The 15,323-nt window shown below is 28.5% G+C and overlaps 1 protein-coding gene and 1 long non-coding RNA gene across 3 annotated transcripts in view; one reads left to right on the top strand and one right to left on the bottom strand.

Moving 5' to 3' along the window:
* Positions 1–15,323, bottom strand: part of LOC105848419 (uncharacterized) — a 76,989-nt gene that overhangs the window by 32,439 nt on the left and 29,227 nt on the right. The window lies entirely within an intron of this gene.
* The window catches only part of LOC136081751 (uncharacterized), a 16,026-nt gene continuing 4,889 nt past the window's right edge, over positions 4,187–15,323 (top strand). The window contains exons 1-2 of one of the 2 annotated variants that reach the window (XR_010639076.1): positions 4,187–4,743; positions 9,684–9,969. This is a non-coding gene — a long non-coding RNA (uncharacterized LOC136081751). Of the gene's footprint in view, positions 4,744–8,983; positions 9,970–15,323 lie in introns of those variants that run through there. The other variant, XR_010639075.1, reaches the window with a different exon arrangement.

The raw sequence follows: 15,323 nt of genomic DNA, 5'->3' as shown, positions 1-15,323 counted from the left end.
TTGTTTCAAATATGTTAATAACCCCCGGACCATCCATACAAGATTTTCGTTTAATAGTTTGCTCTTAGATTGAATTCCAATGGTTTTGTCATCGTTTTTGTGTTAATCAAGATGTTGCTCTAAAAACATTTCATTAAAAACAAGGTTACAGTTCCATTCCAATTTTTCATGGTATTTTACTGGCATTTTTAGTGAAGACTTCAATTGGACGTCTGGACGTCTGCTTGATGTCTGTCGGACGTCTTATAATGTCCAATGTCCACTGGGATAACCTTACTGGGAAATCCAGATTCTAGGATCCCAAAGATTTTTCAAGAAACGCTTAAATAGTGCGTCTTAGTAAAGGAAAAGCACTTCTAAACATTTTGAAACTTTGATGATCCTCAAAGCTAAAGTTTTATCTTTAACAGTCTAAAGTTTTCCTAGTTTAACACGTTTATTTTACATAGTTGACTTTCAAAAAATTAAAGCTGGGTATTTGTTAAAATTTTTTAGATAAATTAATAATATGTTCTATTGAATCTTAACAGTTTTTCAACATATTATGCTTAATCTTAAGGTTCTTGAGTTTTTTTTTAACTTGAGATTATAAATACTTATTTTTCTAAGTAGTTTTGACGCTTTGATTGTTTGTATCACTTTTAAACTTATTTATTTTATTTAATTCAACTTATTGGTTTCGTTTTTTTATTTTTTTTACTTATTTATTTTATTTACTTATTTATTACTTTTTTTTTTTTGTTTACTTATTTATTTTATTTACTTATTATATTTACTTATTTATTTATTTTATTATTTCTTATTTTTTACTTATTTATTTCTTATTTTTTTACTTATTTATTTTATTTTATTTAACTTATTGGTTTCGTTTTTTTTTTTTTTTTTTGTATTTTATCCTGTAAATGGAACTTCTTTGTTGGTTGCTTTCTCTTTAAATTTAACGTAAAATTTTGATTTGGAAAGTTAAAAATTGTTGATACAATAGTTCTCTCTAATTTCTCTTCCACTCTTATTGGCTAGATAGTGTTGGGTATAATCAAAATGTTCACTACAAATAGGACTTAAGACTAAGTTCTTTACATGATTTTTATAAAGTTCATCACGACGACAATTACTAACCCGAAATTTGCATCTAAATAATAGGTTAAACTTTGTGGAGTTTTTTGCATCATATTATGTATAAATGCTTTAGATTTCATAACATTTAAAGGTAAATAGTGTTTAAAAGCTTGTTAAAATTCTTGATTTTAATTTTTTCATTAAATTTTTGACGATAAAAATGATAAGCATGAGGAACAAGTTAATACAGTAAAAGATAAAAATAAGGTTTTTAAACTTGAAATTTAAAACGGAAGCAAAGTCTGAACGCAAGAGTTTAATCAATGCGTAAGTAATGTAACAGCCATTTAAAAAGATAAAATAACAGGGGCCGACTGAATAAGTGCAAATTTCATAAGTGCAAATGGCGTTGCTGCAAACTAGAGTAAGTGTGAACTTTCATAAGTGCGAACTGGAACAAGTGCGAGGCAGTTCTCACTTATGAAAAAAACTAGTATAAGTGCAAACTGTCATAAGTGCAAATCAATTTCAAAAACTAGCGCATTTGCAAACTGGCATAAGTGCACCAAAAGTATTTGAAAACATCGGCATAAGAGCATATTGGCATAAGTGCGAACTTGCATAATTGCGAAGCAGTTGCAAAAACTGTCATAAGTGCAAAACAGCATTAGTGAGAACTGGCATAAGTGCGCCGAAAGGATTTACAAACATTAGCATAAATGCGAATTGGCATAAATGTGAACTAGCATAATTGCAAAGCCGTTGCAAAAACTGGCACAAATGCAAATCGGCATAGATGCAAACTGGCATAGGTGTGGCAAAAGAATTTATAAACATTGGCATAGGTGCAAATCGGCATACGTGCGAAATGTCAATTCGCACTTATTTTAATATTTGCAATTAATTTTGCAATAATAAATACCAAGTCGCACTTCTGCTGATTTGCACTTATACCAGTTCGCACTTATAATAATATTTGAAAATTCTTTTAGTGCCCTTATGCTACTTTGCACTTATGCCAGTTTGCATTTATGCCAGTTCGCACCTAAATAAAAAGTAGATCGTACAAATATTTTGTACGGATGTTTAAATCACATTCATCTTCCAATACAAAGTATAGTTTTAAAGTTTCCGTCTCAGTTGAATACATAAATTAAAACAAAAAAAAAGCGACGTTGTAATAAAAATGCACTACTTCAATTAACTTGAAGGTACTCAAGATATGTTAAAGATGTGTTGAAGGTACTCAAGATGTGTTAAAACTTAGCAATAATTTGGGTGTGCATGAAATGAAACCGTTGAAAACAAAAAAAAAGCGTTCCTTCTTTAATTTTTCATGCTTTATTTGTTGATAATCCCTTTTCATAAGAAATCTAACTAAATACTGAAAAGTCTCTATAAGGAAACAATATATACTTCATTAAAAATGTTAAAATTAATGAGTTGAATATTTTTATTTTAAATAACATTTTTATGTAGAATTTTCAAAAATTTTTATGAACTGCTTTGTATTTTAGCTTTTTATTGAACCTTTTTTTTTTTATTTAAAAAGTCTCTTGCTAAAAAAATTTTCAAATTTAGTTTTTGCAAGTGAAAAATATGCTTAACTTTAATTAAAAAGTACACATGGTTGTGTTGAAATGAACTTACAAAGGCAAAGATTTCATGTGAAAAACAGGAATAGGTGTAGGTTCCATAAGATGAGCAGGCTCCAAAGATGGTATAAGAGTCAATTTCTCATAAGACGGTTTTGTCGCAACTAATGTTGCATGAAAATAAAGTTTGGACTAGCTATAAAACTTTAACAAGTATGTTAAATTTCATCATTAGGTATGTACAAAATAGATTTGATTTTGCACGAATCTGCTTTTTAAATGTTTTTGGATATCATCAAGTAATGAGGCCCAAATATTTTTTCCACTCCGTTACCGTAACATAAATGTAACTACATCTGTGAATTATTATTATTTTTGTAACGAATTCTATTTTTGTAATGAAATATACTGGGTACTATAACTACAGCCTACATGTTAAGTATATTAGCCAAATTTAATGACATAAAAAATTTAATTTATGTGACAATGTCTGCTCCGTTACTGACATTTGCTAATTATTTATTATTTAAAAGCAAAATAGTGTAAGTTACATTTTAAATTAAAGGGAAAATCTTAGTACACAAATAAATTTAGCCATGGTTGCCTTTAATGAACCAGCGGATCGATATTGACTTGTTTACTCATAGACCATTGTTTTATCATTTGTTTAGTATGACTAGAGTCATTAGTTCACCTAATCCCTGAGTCCTAAAATTTTCTTCCTCCTTCAAAATAGTCTTTACATTCATTTATGATTCTCACCCAATGACATCATCTACAATCTACTTCTATTTTCACATCTCCCAGATCTACGTGACTGGACGGCTCCGTTGGTCACTTTTTGCGACCATTGTGTCGCATAAACAAACAAATTTATTCTTTGTGGCTGGTGAGCCCCGACTTCTTCCAATGTACACTACAACGACAAAACGGACATTAGGCTATTCCGCTGGATGTGGTTACGGCGCTCAATAACCTAATGGCTCCGCTAACACTCACGCACACGTTCATTCGGAAGCTCCACAATGCACGTCGGATCAGCGCTCTCCGACTATGTTCTCGGATCTAAAATCTCACTCCATAGCACATCATTCCACACCAGCACGGGGCAGTAGCTCTTTTGACTAAGAGTGATGGCTTGTGGCCTACGGTGACTAATGTGTGCATTCGATCAATTGAAATCCATTCTGTAGGTCTTACGTCTGGCTCTGATGTGCTAGCCCATAAGCGCAAGGAGTGAGTGTGTTTAGCTTTCTATTCACCCGATTTGAAAGTGAACGAAAACATAACGAGACCATACGAGACGACCAAACGGTACATACTAATGCACTACACCATCACACCTGTAGACATCAACAGTCTCTAAAATCAGTATATCAAATATTTGTTCTTTATTATATACTTTTGTTCGAAATCTTTTTTTGACCTTATCCTTGTATATTTATTCAGATTTGTATTATTACGTGTGAATGAGACCGCATATTTGTGAGAAGCAATAGAGCGCGAAAAAATTTTCACAAAATTACGTATTAGCGTATTTTTAAAACAAATGTGTTCTTGGTTTGTATATACTGAACTATACCACTAGATAAGTTTAGACATATCACAATCTCATAAGGTTTTTTGTTTCTTTTTTGTTTCTATCTAGTTTTCTTGATCTGACGTCGCTAAGTTAGTTTGTTGTGGTTTGCACTATACAGTGTTCACTAACGTTCGTTAGGTCGTTTTGTCAACAATATTGTTTTTAAACGTTACGTTTTTCAGTGGTCATAAGCTATTAGTAAAAAATTGCATTTATTGTCTCATCTGTTTATTTTTTCCACTATTCTCTGCCTACTGATTATATGTCTGTATTTTTTTATCTCTGGCTAATCATTTTTTAATTTATCTGAGTCTGTTTTGTGTGATAGCTTTTGTCTCTACTTATCAGGCAAGATTTATATTTCTCATACTATTGGAGTCACCAGATTTTCTACCATATTTTCAACTAACTACTTTTATACTAACGACAAACATTCTGAGTTTCGATGATTATGAGTGATATTTACTTATTATATTTAAAAGACACATTTCAGCCATAAAAGAAACGGTAAGTTACTCATAATTATTAATTTCTATTTTCTATTTGCTTTGTGTTATTTATATACATTAAATTGTTTATTTTTATACATACGCATACATGCATGTGTACACGTTTGTCTTTTCTAATGTAAGTGTACATGATATTTATATGTATCAACATATTTGCTTATATTTACACCACGCGCAACATATTTGCCTATATTTACATCCCTTACCACCCTCATGAGATCTCTAAGAATGTTGGAGCTGTATTAAAAACTGGGATAGGGATTGGGATTTTTGGCTTTTGTAGTGTAGTCCTGTTATATTGCAATATTGACTAGCATGACGTAGAGTGCAGGCGGTGAGATCTGTTGCAAGGACACGCCCCTGACGAGTGGCGTTAGTGCAGGTCTCGGGCTCTCCAAAACGTCATTGGTGATCGCAGTGCATTCCTGAGGAGGGGGATCACCATTTTCCACTACTTAATTCTGATTGGTTACCATGGCACCAACATTTCTTTACCTCTTACACCCACGTATTATAGCGCTTTGTGAGCTTCATATTATGAATTTGTTACATTAACGACATTTATATACTTTATCTCACACAGGTGATTGTCAGTTTTCAGTTTGTTATAGAGTTTAGAACATATATAGTAGCACATTTACTAGCCTATTTTTTCTTTTTATATTGCTCGTACTTATATTTTTTATCATTTTACTTTATATTTTGTTATCTACTTATTTTATTGTTTTTGTATGGTGCGATAACTTTAGCCATGGTTGCCTTTAATGAACCAGCGGATCGATATTGACTTGTTTACTCATAGACCATTGTTTTATCATTTGTTTAGTATGACTAGAGCGTGAGTTATTGTTCACCTAATCCCTGAGTCCTAAAATTTTCTTCCTCCTTCAAAATAGTCTTTACATTCATTTATGATTCTCACCCAATGACATCATCTACAATCTACTTCTATTTTCACATCTCCCAGATCTACGTGACTGGACGGCTCCGTTGGTCACTTTTTGCGACCGTTGTGTCGCATAAACAAACAAATTTTTTATGAACTGCTTTGTATTTTAGCTTTTTATTGAACCTTTCTTTTTTATTTAAAAAGTCTCTTGCTAAAAAAATTTTCAAATTTAGTTTTTGCAAGTAAAAAATATGCTTAACTTTAATTAAAAAGTACACATGGTTGTGTTGAAATGAACTTACAAAGGCAAAGATTTCATGTGAAAAACAGGAATAGGTGTAGGTTCCATAAGATGAGCAGGCTCCAAAGATGGTATAAGAGTCAATTTCTCATAAGACGGTTTTGTCGCAACTAATGTTGCATGAAAATAAAGTTTGGACTAGCTATAAAACTTTAACAAGTATGTTAAATTTCATCATTAGGTATGTACAAAATAGATTTGATTTTGCACGAATCTGCTTTTTAAATGTTTTTGGATATCATCAAGTAATGAGGCCCAAATATTTTTTCCACTCCGTTACCGTAACATAAATGTAACTACATCTGTGAATTATTATTATTTTTGTAACGAATTCTATTTTTGTAATGAAATATACTGGGTACTATAACTACAGCCTACATGTTAAGTATATTAGCCAAATTTAATGACATAAAAAATTTAATTTATGTGACAATGTCTGCTCCGTTACTGACATTTGCTAATTATTTATTATTTAAAAGCAAAATAGTGTAAGTTACATTTTAAATTAAAGGGAAAATCTTAGTATACAAATAAATTCAGTCCATTTTTTTTTTAAAAAAGGTAAAGCGTCTTTAAAAAAAGAACAAAAATCTTTTTCGGATTTAAATTGTACAAATACTGCCCGCTCCGTTTCTGGATCATTATCATACATCATTAATGTGAAGAAAGTCGTGGTCGCTCACAACATTATTTGCTTCAATCAACATGATATTAAAATTTTCATCTAAATTAACCAGATCAATAATATTGTTGCTTAAATGTTAAAATTGGTAATCATTGACATCCATTATAGAAACAAATAAATTAGCAAAATAATAGAATACACAAATATTTTTTATACCGTGAAAGTGTTTTTGGAAAACATATATCGCTTCAAATTGTAGCATGTGCAAAATGTAGCCCTCATACAGTAGCAATTAAATCTCGATACAAAACATTAAATTTTCTGTCTGTGTGCAGCTGATGCAATTTCATAGTGCCTTTAATGTTTTGGAACATTTTGAGTCAAAAGAAGTAATTTTGGATCCCTCAATATAGTAAAACTTTATTAATGAATGTCCATTGTTTAGAAAATTATATAAACTTTCTGCATCTGGAAGGTCACAACCCATATTAGGCATTTGATCTGCCTAACATTTTACAGATCCTCTTATCGCATCTGGTGCACCCTTGTCATTCCCACTTTCAAAAATATTCTAACTGGCTAAATTAAATTTTAATTATAATAAGAGAATAAGAAGAAGTTTTGCTTATTCCTATAAAGTGTGGTTGGTCGATCAGAAAAAAATGAAGATCTGTAATTTGTGGGTTATCTATCTTGAGTTCAATTAGCACGGGTTCCAGATGTGCCCAAGGACGAATAGAAGGACGATCGTGCCTCAAAGAGTCCGATATAGTTGTAAATGACTGATGTCCATCCATTTTATAAATTACTCTTGTATGCAATGTAGCTTGTTTGTTACTTGCTTCAAAATGTGAAGATTGAATTGCAGCAAAATTCTTGCACACATAGTTCTCAGAAAAATCTATATGTATAACAGCTTTGTTCACATTTACTGTTTCTTTTAATTGTTTGTACATTCTGAACTGGTGTATTATTATAAAAACATGCTTGCATAGCTCGTTTTGAATTGATTCACAGAACTTTAATTTAAAATCATTAAGTGTTCCACGCTTCACACTTTTCCTGATAACATTTGTTGTTTTCTTTTCTCCCATCTTTTCGTATTCCTGTTTTTCTTTTTCCCACTGGAACCAAACTATAGTAATTTCATCTTTTAGCAGTAACAAGCCATATAAAAATTTGTAATTTTACGGAATAAAAAAGCGTAACGGAGGAGACTTCGAATAAGAATATCATTTTTAAAATAAGGTAATTAGGCTCTCATTTTTATATAAATAATGCTTACAGCATGATATAACTATAAATGTTAATAAATTCCATAGAACTGGACTTTTTTTCATTATTTTAATTAGTAAATAAGTAAAAACTACAAACCTGTGACTATTTTAGAAAGTAATACGGCGTGGTTTTTTTTAAAGTTATTCTCCGCAGAGCTTTATTTTGATATTTCAAGAGCAAAAGCTTTTTCAAAAAATAGTATTGTTAACTTTCTTAGAGATAGGAAAGATCTAACACCCTGTAAATAAGATTTTGGACAAATTTTAATTGCATTTATTATGTAATTTATTTCATGCATGCAAAAAACCTTTATACTTATTTGAAAGGGTATTTTATAATCTATTTAAATTTAATTTAATTAAGTTAAAAATATTATTTAAATATTGAAAATAAAATGGTCAAAGTAAAGGACCTCGAAAAAATTATGGAAATTTTTTTCCAAAAAAATTGAGAAAAAGATAAAGCGTTTGTTGCTAAGCAATTTATGAAATGGGGTTTACCTGGATCAACTGCTTACGATAAAATCGTAAAATTGGAGAATGGATTTCTAAGAAGAAAAGTTGGAAGTTGGACAAGCTCTTAATTTCTTTTTGCATCAGCCCCCGTGGAATAAGCCCTCTTTATATTCATCACAGTAAGCAGGCAATCAACAAGTACACTTATAAAGAGATACTAGAAAAAACTTTCCTTCCTCTAGTATCAGAATATTATAAAAAAGACAATGAGTTTATCTTCTGGCCTGATCTAGCTCGATCACATTACGCAAAGTCGGTCATCGACTTTTTAAAATTGAAAAAAAAAATCAAAGTTGTACCCAAAGATATAAACCCAGCTAACATTCCAGAAGCAAGACCAATTGAAAACTTTTAGGGTGATTTAAAACGGCTAGTGTACGAGAATAATTGGAGAGCTTAGAATTTGGAAGAGCTTGAAGCAAAAACTAGATATTGTTATTCAAAGATGAATAAAAAAATTTTCCTTTCTCAATTAAAACATCTTTCAAAAAAACTTTATAATATTGCTAAATATTATAAAGTTTTTTATACTAACATATTAACAGTTGAAATATTAAATAATAAAACTTATTAGTTCTTAAAATATTAATTTTTAAATTTTGTCCAAAGTTTTATTTATGAGATGTTACTATTGTTTTTTTTATGTTTGAGATAATTACTTTTTACTTAAGTATAGTCCTTGAAGATACAATTTTATTTAATTTTTTTTTGTAAATATTTTTTCGTTATTTAGAGTTTTTTTTGGTTTTCTAAGATGAGATGATTGGATGTGTTGAAAATAACCCAATTTTTTGTATAAGGATTTTTTTTTTAAGTGAACTATTTGTTTAAATTCTGTAAGAGGAAAAATTAAATTATGAGAATCTGCAAAAATGAATATAAATATTATAATATTTCGGCTGCAAAAAAACAACACACTTTAGCATGCTTAACTTATGCAACCTTCCCCTATAGTTTGTTTTTGTTCTTTAGAGAAAAATAACAAATCTCATAAAAAAAACCAAGCTCTACAGGAACTCGTTTTTCATTAGTGAATCCATTGTTTAGTTTGAATATCAATTCTGTACCATCTGGAGTTATTTTAACGTGTAAAAAATGTCTTCATTTAAAAAAGTTAAAAGATGTTTTTAATCGCATATATGTAAATACTGTATAAAACATAAAGAACAATTTTATGGAACACATATTTCTCAAATCATTGAAGATTTTTTTTTTTGCTGTTTTGCGAAAGACAAGAAAATTTGTATATATTATTATTAAAAATGAATTTAATAATTAAATAGTTTTAGAAATAAACCTTTGGATGAGAATCGTAGATCTTTTTCTTTAGATTACTGTCAAATGGTAGGTAAAGGTATCAGATATTCTTGCACAAGATCTGCAATAGTGCAAAATCTACATGAGCTCATACTTTTTCAAGACCCAAAAACTTCCCAACAAGTTCTATCTTCTTTAGTGAAAGCCCTTCCTGTTGCTCTCTACTCTACAGATTGACATAAACCAATCATAAAAATATCTGAAAATGCATTATTTATTATAAAAAAGTGAATGGATCTTTTCATGTCTGCCATGGATTGCATAATGACTGAGAGGTGTAAAGATTTTGGGCTATGGAGGTAACAGTATTAATGTTATAAATTTATATTTTTATTATCTATATATTCAAAACTTAGGTATACATGTATTTAGCATAATGTTTTAAAAAGCATTAATTACAAATCTTTCCAGTTAGACAGATTTTTCTGAAGCGGTATCATGCAATTTTCAACAAACACACAACAAATTAAAATTGCAAGGTTTTAGATACGATTCAGAAAAAGGTTGTTTTTGTTCCTGAGCCATAGAAACTCATACAAGAGATTTCTGTGCACAGAGGACTTGATTTTTAGAAATGGAAAAAACTGATTGCTTTTTATTGTTTGATATTTAATATAAAATTAAGATTTGATTCAATGTTTATATTCTTTTTGTCACTAACACTTATTTTAAAGGCACAATGAATAAACTCTTACAGTGAAAAAGACAACAAAGACATAAAAAGACAGTTGACAATTTTGACTGATTAGTATCAGAAATTTATTGATGATAATGAACCTTATAAGAACATGAAAACTATAAAAGTCTTGTTGGACCATGCTTATATGATAAGTCTGAGAAACTATTTTAATTTATAAATTTTTGAATATATATTCTATGCAAAGGCATAATAATATAACTAGTTGCACGACTCGCAGCTCTTTGCATATAATTTAGCCAGTGTCTGCTATTTTGCGGTGTGGCAAAAACTTAAGACGCGTCTATAAAAACATAGAGAATTATATATCTTAATAATAATTAGTCATGAAATTTGGTTAATTGTATATATATATATATATATATATATATATATATATATATATATATATATATATATATATATATATATATATATATATATATATATAGTTTTATAGTTTGTTGTCTTTGGGAAGAGCGGAAGGAAAAAAGTGATTCTTACACCAACACATACGTCACTTTTAATTACTTTTGACTTTCGTCCAACATTTGCGTGTTGGACGAAAGTAAAAACCATTAATTTAATTACAAATAAATCGTTTTTTAAAAAAACCACAAAAACGCAAATTTAATTGACCAGAATGTTTTAAAAACATTCTGAATGTTTTTAACAATATAAGCAATGTTTTTATTTTTATTTTTTTAATAAAATGTTTTTATTTTTATTTTTTTAATAAAATGTTTTTATTTTTATTTTTTTTTTACTGTAAATCATGCGTGGAGTGTTGCTACATTGACTATCTTATAGCCTGACTCGCAAGGGAGTGCTGCTACATCGACTGACAAATAGCCTGACCCGCAAGGGAGTGCTGCTACATCTACTATCTTTTAGCCTGACCCGCAAGGGAGTGATGCTACATCGACTGAGGGTTTTGTATATATATCTATATATATATATATATATATCTATATATATATCTATCTTGTATATATATCTATATATATATATATAGATATATAGATATCAATATCTATATCTATATATATAGATATATATCTATATATATATATATAGATATATATATATATATATATATATATATATATATATATATATATATATATATATATATGTATATATATATAGAACCCTTAGATGTTGTCCGAAAGTTTTTTCCATATTTTGTTGACAAAAAGTAAAAATTAAAATGCAAGACCGGAATTATTTTTTTTTATTAATGATAGACTGCCTGCCCCAACCAAACACTCAGTCGATGTAGCAGCACTCCCTTGCGGGTCAGGCTATTTGTCAGTTGATGTAGCAGAACTCCCTTGCGAGTCAGGCTATTTGTCAGTCGATGTAGCAGCACTCCCTTGCGAGTCAGGCTATTTGTCAGTCGATGTAGCAGCACTCCCTTGCGAGTCAGGCTATAAGATAGTTGATGTAGCAACACTCCGCGCATGATTTACAGTAAAAAAAAATGAAAATAAAATCATTTTATTAAAAAAAATAAAAATAAAAACATTTTATTAAAAAAAATAAAAATAAAAACATTTTATTAAAAAAAATAAAAATAAAAACATTGTTTATATTGTTAAAAACATTCAGAATGTTTTAAAAACATTCAGAATGTTTTTAAAAACATTCTGGTCAATTAAATTTGCGTTTTTGTGGTTTTTTTATATAACAATTAATTTGTAATTAAATTAATGGTTTTGACTTTCGTCCAACACGAAAATGTTGGACGAAAGTCAAAAGTAATTAAAAGTGACGTATGTGTTGGCGTAAGAATCACTTTTTTCCTTCCGCTCTTCCCAAAGACAACAAACTATAGATCTATGTATATATATATATATATATATATGTGTGTGTGTGTGTGTGTGTGTGTGTGTGTGTGTGTGTGTGTGTGTGTGTGTGTGTGTGTGTGTGTGTGTTTAGGTGTCCCAAAAACAACATTTTTGAAAATAATCTCCTCCTACCCCCTAAAATGTGTTCTAATACAAAAACTCCAGGTTTCAAATTTTTTTGAATAAAAAATATTTTAAGGGGTCCTTTAAGATCCTAGAGTGTTTAATGGGTTCCTAATATTTTTTTAAAGAAAAGGTTTTTCAAAAATATGTCAACCTGGTGCTCAAATGAAGCAAACTATATAAAAATTTTAAAAATAATATTTATTTTGAAAAAATTTCAACTTATCAAAATTATCATAAAAAAACATAAAAAATGCATTTTTTCATTTTTTGGTGAAAAACATAATTTTTTATGTAATAAAACCAAAAATAACAATTATATATATATATATATATATATATATATATATATATATATATATATATATATATATATATATATATATATATATATATATATTATATATATATATATATATATAAATATATATATATATATTTATATATATATATAAATATATATATATATATATATATATATATATATATATATATATATATATATATATATATATATACATACAATGATTTAAAAAGCTAAGTTGAAGATTAAATCACAAAAATGATTTTCCATATTAATTGTGTTATGCCAAATATCATACGATATACGAATGGTCCTGTTTGTTACCTATTATTGTTATAATCCTATGAATCCAAAACACAAACTATGACAAACAAGGCTGCTGCGCGGAGAAACAAGTTATCAGTATTGTTGAAAACAAGTTGGATTATTGGTTTTCAACCGCCTAAAATGATGTTTTTTTTATCATAAATAACTATTGAAGGTGTTAGATTTGTTTTTTTAAGATTTATATATAATAATTACAGTCTTGTGTACCTAGATAATATTTTCATGTTGACATAAGTACTGCTCATTTTTGCTTTTAAACTGATCATTTTCTCAACAAATATTTTAGCTTTTGAAATACTTGATTTACTCAGAATACATTATCATTTTCATTAAAGGATTTCAAACAAGTAGCAGTTTGCTTGACTGTAAAACTGATTCTTTCTCCACATGTTTTGCTCATATTATGTTTTAGCTGTAATTGTCTGTGAATTGTGCATAAATATGTTTTATTATATGTAGAGCAGCATCTTCAAATGAAGACAGTTTCTTAAAATAATTGATTTATGCATAATATCGTTGCAAATAGTACGCACACAAAGATTCTTATAAAGTTATAAGTTGTGTTTAATATCTTTTATTTTAAGATTAAATGTTGTTTGAGGCAAAAGTTTAGGTTGCATCCCAGACAGAAAGGATATACTGGTCCAGTAATGGCTAGCCTATGCCGGCGAATTCATTAAAGGACCAATAAAATTCCATTCTTGGATTGCCAGTTCTGAGAATCCGTAACAGGGCCTTTGCCGAGCTTTTCTAAATTGCCTGACCTGGGTAGCTGCAATAAAAACCATTAACGGTCCAACATAGATTTGCCAAAGCAGAGCAACAAACAATGGGTCGATACTAGCCCATCAGTGGTAAAATCAAATTAATGTTGACATCAACTAGAACCGCAAATGCAAATGCGCAGATTTGTTGTTAGACTACAAATATGTATCATGATATCATGTAATATCAACTTTACTTGCAAGTCTATTTATCTCAAATTTAATTATTTACATCAAACATTAACCATTAAATTGGTTTAATGTTTTTCACCAAGTTAAACTGATTAAAGAAACTTGAAACCTATGTTGTGAAAATAACAGCAACTGAAGAATGGTTCTTCAGTTGCCGTTGTTTTCATAATCATTCATAATCTCTATCATTCTTAGAATGATAGAGGTTAATAGAAAAAAACTGATGGAAATGTAGGTTTGATAGAAAAGGAAATATATAAAATATATGTATATTGTATATTTATATATAAAATATATGTATATTATTGTATATTTATATATAAATATATGTATATTGTTGTATATTTATATATAAAATGTATGTATATTGTGTACATATGTCTATTATTGTGCAGATGGTTTAAATAATTTTGCTTATTTTATTATTTTTTTGTAGTCATAATCATAACTTTTTTTTTTTATAGTTTGAGTGTTTTAAACACATTTATCTTTATATTCTGATAGTTTAATAGGAATAATATTAAGATAACATCTTCTTTATAAATATAGTATAACAACGTTATATTTTAGTATTATTAACACATGAGGCATAAGATATCTAGATTTGGACATACAAATGTTTTTTTAGCAAAATATTTTGAAAAATTCATAGCTGACTTTATTTTTATAATCATTATTTGATTAATTTTTCTAAATATATTTGCTAATTTGTTTGCTTATAAATACAGTAAATAAGTTACGATAAACATTGTAAGTGTATAGTCTAACAAAAGTAGATGTCAGACTTTAACAGCTTTTCACAGTTTTCTATATATTTATCGTAGAATGTTTAAAATATATTTAAGTTTTTCGCTTTCACAACTTCTTGTTGTTAATCATTAATAAAAAGAAGTTGTGAAAGCGAAAAACTTAAATATAATTTAAAGACTCCACGATAAATGTATAGAAAAAATAAATAAAATAGTGGCCAAAATGGAATCATTGATTTAATGGTTCCATTTTGGCGACTATTTTATTTATGAAAAAACTATGTTGGCCATTTAATTTTTTGGATGGTTGTTTATATATAATTTTTTTTTGTTTTTATAATATAATTTTCTATAAATATTAGAGCATTATACCAATTTGTTACACACAAGTCATTAATGTATCTGTATAATTGTTTTGCATCACCTCTTGATCTTCTAATTTATAATGGGGAAAGAAAAGTATGTCAGTCAGTTTTTCATGTTAAATCTTTTAAATCATAAACACTAGTTGTTTTATGTTGGAGTTGTTCAATCATAATAACATGTTTCCATATATGTGAACTCCTTAATGGGGTTCAATATTTATGGTGAGGTCTAAATAATGTAAGTGTTAATGTTATATTTCTTTCATTTAAATATTTAAAGAAGTCTTGGATTCTCCTTAATGT

Source organism: Hydra vulgaris, chromosome 06 (assembly GCF_038396675.1).
Source record: "Hydra vulgaris chromosome 06, alternate assembly HydraT2T_AEP".
Classification (NCBI taxonomy): domain Eukaryota; kingdom Metazoa; phylum Cnidaria; class Hydrozoa; order Anthoathecata; family Hydridae; genus Hydra; species Hydra vulgaris.
The sequence above is the reverse complement of the archived record's forward strand: the minus strand, read 5'-3'. Positions and strand labels throughout refer to the sequence as shown.